This window comes from Neovison vison, chromosome 4, assembly GCF_020171115.1.
Source record: "Neovison vison isolate M4711 chromosome 4, ASM_NN_V1, whole genome shotgun sequence".
Lineage (NCBI taxonomy): Eukaryota > Metazoa > Chordata > Mammalia > Carnivora > Mustelidae > Neogale > Neogale vison.
The window spans coordinates 191,249,535-191,255,534 of record NC_058094.1 but is presented as its reverse complement, the minus strand read 5'-3'; positions in this window follow the sequence as shown (position 1 = coordinate 191,255,534).

Here is a 6,000-nt window from a genome sequence, read left to right as displayed (position 1 = left end):
TGATTTACCTTATAAGAATAATACTAATTGCTGGTTTGATAACAGATTGTAAGGGGTAAAGGATGGGAATTTACCTTTACTCCATGATCCATATGAGATGATAATGATATCTGCATTGGCGGGTGATAAGAAGTTGTGAGATTCTGGAACTAGTTTGAAGGTATAGCCAGTAGGACTGACTATGGGGTGTGAGTGCATGAAAGGAATCAAGTCACTCCAAGGTTTCAATGTAAGCAGCTAGAAGGATGGATTTGCCATCAGCGGAGAAGGAACTGATTTCACTTGGAATATAACAAACTGTATTTTGGACGTGGATCGTTGAATATATCGAGTTTAGGATAGACCTGGGTTGGAGGCAGAAATTTGGAAACGGTAGGTATATTGACAGTCTTGAAACCATGAAAAGAGGACACATAAGTAAGAAGTACAATAAGAGAATAGAAGAAAAGAAACGGGAAGAACAAGGATGAAGAGGAAAGAGAAGAGAAAAAGAACCAGGACTAAGAAGGTGCAAAGGACAAGAAAAAACAAGAGAGACTGCAGAGGAGCAACCAATGGTGGACAAGAAAGACTGAAAGTTTGTGTTCTGAGAGCTAAGTGAGGAAAGAATATCAAGGAGAGTGTTGAACTGTGTGTTGGGCAATGCCTGAGAAATGATCAATTTATTTTTAATATTTTATTTATTTATTTGTCACAGAGAGAGAGACACACACACACAAGCAGGCAGAGTGGCAGGCAGAGGCAGAGAGAGAAGCAGGCTCCCTGCTGAGCAAGGAGCCCCACGTGAGACTTGATCTCAGGACCCTGGGATCATGACCTGAACAGAAGGCAGTGGCTTAACCGACTGAGCCACCCAGGTGTCCCTGATCAATTTATTTTTCACATCAGTTTTGCAAAGTGGAGCTCATCAAGAGAACACGAACAAGAATGTGTGGGTGGAGAGGTGTAGCAGAACTCCGTGAGAAGTAGACATATGAGACAGCAATTGGTTCACAAAGTGGAGTCAAGAAAAGAATGTTTCTAATGTGGGAGAAATAGCCATAAGTTTGTGTGTGTGAATAACTGAATGGAAAGCAAATCTTGATAAGAAGGGAAGAATTTCTATTGAATGCCCTGAGTGACATGATCTAATGCACAGTGTAAGGGTTGGCTTTCAGTGGAAACATGAAGAGTTTCTTGATGGTAATGGGCTCATGCAAAGGCACAGAAAGTCAACTTTGTGCTTTAGGATGGTGGGAGACCTGGGAAGTTCTTTTTGGATTGCTTGAGTTTTCTCAGTGAAGAATGAAGATTGCCAGCAATGAACGAATATGGATGCATTTGCCTTTCCATTTTTTCCCACTGAGGTGAAGTTCCTAATTTCCCCAATACTGGCTTTCTATAGTCATAATTTTTATGTCATTTTCCAGATGGCAAACAAACACAAAGAAGTCAAAGAGCACTCTAGGAATAAGAAAAGGAGGACTTTGGGGCTCTTACTCCTTTTGAGATGTATTGCCATAATCACGGGTATTCTATCTTTATGACTGACATCCAACTTTAATCTGGAGCTTCCTAATATTTATACCAAAAAACAAGGTAACAGTACATGTGTACTTTGCACTTTTTTAAAAAAAGATTTTATTTATTTATTTGACAGAGAGAGACACAGTGAGAAAGGGAATACAAGCAGGAGGAGTGGGAGAGAGAGAAGCAGGCTTCCCACAGAGCAGGGTGCCAGATGTAGGGCTCTATCCTAGGACCCTGAGCAGAAGGCAGATGCTTAAGGACTGAGCCACCCAGGCACCACTGTACTTTGCACTTTTAATATAAATCCCTTGAAATCACTCTTCTAATAAATTTCCTCTACTTCCTGCAGTAGCTCTCTAGGGACATAAATCCTAGCACTTGTTCATGGAAAGCTTTTAAAGTTTTTAGAAGTTTGCCTTTTCTATAAATATTTGTTCTTTAATTAGACCTAAAGATATATCTAGTCCACAGTTTCCAAAGAGTATCACACAGAATTCTTTTCCTTGATGGGTCCAGAAAGCTACTCCTTGAAAAAGAGTGGTTTTTTTGGTCGTAGATTTTAGAAATGCCTCAAACTGCATCTGCTTCTTGGAGATATCCAACATAAATTAGCATATTAATGACTTTAAGAAGTCTTAGGATAATCAGGAAACTTTCATGATTCAGTGTTTTCCATACTTGACTCTAGAATTCTTACTTTTATTAAACACACAAAGAATGCACTTTGCAAAAAAACTAGTTTAGTACCTAGTTTAGTACGGATATATTGTATTCCTATTAAAATCCTACACTTATTTTGCTAATATTTAAGAACGTGAATATGACTAATACATTACTGCAGCATAGACTAGCCCAAGACAACTAACACACACCTCTACCTATACAGGAAAAGAAACAGAGATGAATGGATCATAACTTTCCCTGAAAAGCAAAGAAAAATGTTTTTCTGTCTACCTTATATGCCAGATCTATCTAGGCCTATATTCTTTTTTTTTTTTTTTAGGCCTATATTCTTGATCTATGTGTCAGAGAATGAGAATCAGTATTACCTAAATGACAAGAATGAATACAAATAACAAAATTATGTGCCTTAGCAAACACTGGTTCATTCTGGTTTTAATTATGAAATAGGTAATATAGAAAATACTAAAGTAAAACACCCTTCCCCTCCATCCTTCCAATTCCTCTCTAATAGAGCACTACTTTTTTCTCTGGATGTGAATACTTTTCCGGGAGACCATAAGTTGTGGGGGAGAAGAGCCCCAGGGCATGTGGTCTTGACTGGCCAAAACCAATCATGGTCGTCACATTCCTCTTGTTAGTGACTGGTCTATCTGTGGACATGTAACCACATGAAACATTTCTGGACAATGACATGGGAGGGAAAGTTCTTTTAAGGCCTTCCAAAAGAAGGTTTCATTGCTCATAACTAGCCATCAGAATGAAGCCGACACAGACATCAGAGGAAGAAAGCTACAGAGAAGCAAAGCCAGATTTCTGGCACACTCCTAGAACTAGCTGCCTGACCTCCAGACTCTGTTAGACAAGAGAAAAAGCATTTTATTGCTTAGGTAAATTTAGGAGTTTTCTTTTAGCTGTAGGCATCCCAACAGATAGACCAGGTTTTTTCCTTTTTTTTCTAAGTATATAAGAATGTAGGAAAAAAAATACATTCACAACCAGAAATTCAAACATCAGAGATTCATGTAAAACGCAAGTTTTCCCTGGCCTCTCAGTGCTATGCCACAGAAATGATGATGTTAGCAGCTCTTCTCATGCTGGTCATTAAAACTGCAAGTAATATATGCTTAAATCACTGGTCTTTATCAACTTTCAATAGAATCAAATGATTACCTACCATGAAAGATGATAGAATTAATACACTAATCTTTTCTTCCACCTTGCCTTCTCTCCTTTTTCCATTATCCAATTATGTGAGATACATTTTACATAAATCCTACAAAAATAATTAAATATTCTGTGTACTATTTATAGACTGAAAAACATTTATAATTATATAAACAACTTAATTGTAAATTGAGTACTTAGATCCATGAAAGAAGCAAAATTCTCATTTTCCAAGTGAGAAATACCCGTGTCAAAATCTAATGTATGTTCTTGATTTCTTTCTAGCTTTCTTTATTTCTTCATGAAGATAAACACTCAGCTGTCGCTCTTATTTCCCATACTGTACCCTTTCTTGCACATAGTAATTTAAAGTAAAAATTAGTATTTCTCCATAAAGGATATGTGGGTAATAATCTTTTGAGTTCTTGCATTTTTAAAATGGCTTCGTTTTAGTCTTACATGCTGTTAATAATTTATCTGGTTACCAAGTTCTAAGTTCAAAAGTATTTTTTCCCTAAGATCTTTGAAGACATTGCTCCATTCCACTTCATCACCTGCCATTATTTTTCAGATATCTGTTAAATTAATTCTTGCTACTCTATAGGGAAACTTTTTAACCCCACTTAGCCAACCAATGTCTCAGGAGCTCTTCCCAACACTCTGTACACTGCTTTTCTAGACTTGGTGTCTTCTATTCTCTCTCTCTCACCATTTTGTAATAATTTTTTTGGTGTGGTTGGGGTTGGGAAAGAAACTAACTCTTATATTCTCTTACAAGATGAGACCATTTTGCCAGCATTTGCTTGAAACTTTATTATGAAAGCTGGCACTAGGAATAAGGTCAGTAATTTTTTACTTATGCATATATACAGAGAAAAAGGGACTAATTCTCAAAAGACTGATAAATTATTCACTATATTAGCATTTTGATCTGTTTCCATTTACTCCATTATTTTGCAGACACAGCCAAAGGATATTTCACCAAGAAAATGTATGTATACCTATAGGAGTGGGTGTGATCATTCTATTTCTTACTGATCAGTGAGGAATAATTCGCTACTCAACTGTCAGAACCTGTTTGATACACTAGCTGCTAATACGGGTCCAATTAGTAAAGGATGACACTGTAAGAATCATTTGCTCTTTATCCTAATAGTCACATTTTAATTCTTCTGTTCTCAAATACTATCCTATTTTTAAAATATAATTTAGAAACAATGGTTTTCATTTTCTTGGGAGAATAATAAAGGAGTCTTTCATTTAATTAAATTATACTGGCCTATTTTGTTTGGTGATGACTTTTTTTTTTTTTTTTTTTTTTGGTGATGACTTTTATAGTGTATAGTCCTGAAAAAAAAACACAACATTATTTAAATAGCTATAGCAGTGATCAAAAAAAAAAAAAAAGCATGGTGATGAAATGTAGGTGAGACTAAATAAAATCATAATCGGTCTGCTAGGATTTTTTCAGTCATAATAATTCAAACAGATGAGAGAGAATGGGAACACAAGCGTATCATTTTTGCTTTACTTAAAGTATCACTATTTTATATGTGTTCATGCACATGTTCAAAAGATTCATTATGATTTTTTACTCAGTTTTGGTAGGTCAGTATTTACCAAAATTTTTGGTGGCGTACATGGATATAATTAAAGGTACTTGCTCTTGGATATAGTTAAATGTTTCCATGGTCTAGTAAATACGGCACACAATAATTGGTAAATAATTGGTAAATCTGCTAGAAATTCATAATACCAACTAGTATATTGAAAGTTCTGAGAAGCCACTAACAGGGTATGTTCTGGGACACAAATTTCCAATGCATGAGGGCATGTTTTCTCCCCACACCACAAAGCCACGCTCTGGACACCAGCTGGTGTCCTACAATTCAACTCACCTCTGACACTAGATACCTGGAGAAATCATCAGATCCCATGGGTTAAGGGCTCAGTCCTACTAGGCTGTCCCACTTCAGAATGCCAAATGCAAGCCCAGCCTATTACTTGTGTGTGTGTGTAATTTTTATTTATTTGTCAGAGAGAGAGAGAACACCCTCAAGCACACAAGTAGGGGTAGTAGCAGGCAGAGGGAGAAACAAGCTCTCTGCGGGGCGAGAGCCCAATGTGGGACTTGATCCCAAGGACTCTGGGATCATGACCTGAGCCCAAGGCAGACACTTAACCAACTGAGTCACCCAGGCATCCCCACTACTTGTGTTTCTAACTGGCTACATCATCAAAGGTTCCCAAGATTTCCTCCTCAGGTTGGATTACTTTGCTAGAGTAGCTCGAAGAATTCAGAGAAACATTTTCCTTATGAAATTACAAGTTATTATAAAGGATATAACTCAGAAACAGCCAGATGGAAGAGAAGTACAGGACAAAGTATGGGGATAGAGCATGGAGGCTGCACTCCTTCTCCAGGCACACCACTCTCTCCAAACATCCACGTGTTCACCAACTGGTAAGGAAGGTTTCTGAACCTTCTTTTGGGTTTTTACCGAGGCTTCATTACTCAGGCACAATTGATTAAATCATCGCCTTTGGCTATTGATTCAACCTCCAGCCTTGTGCCCTAGCTGGAGGACTGGGGACGTGAATGAAAATTCCAGCTCTCGGGGCGCCTGGGTGGCTCAGTGGGTT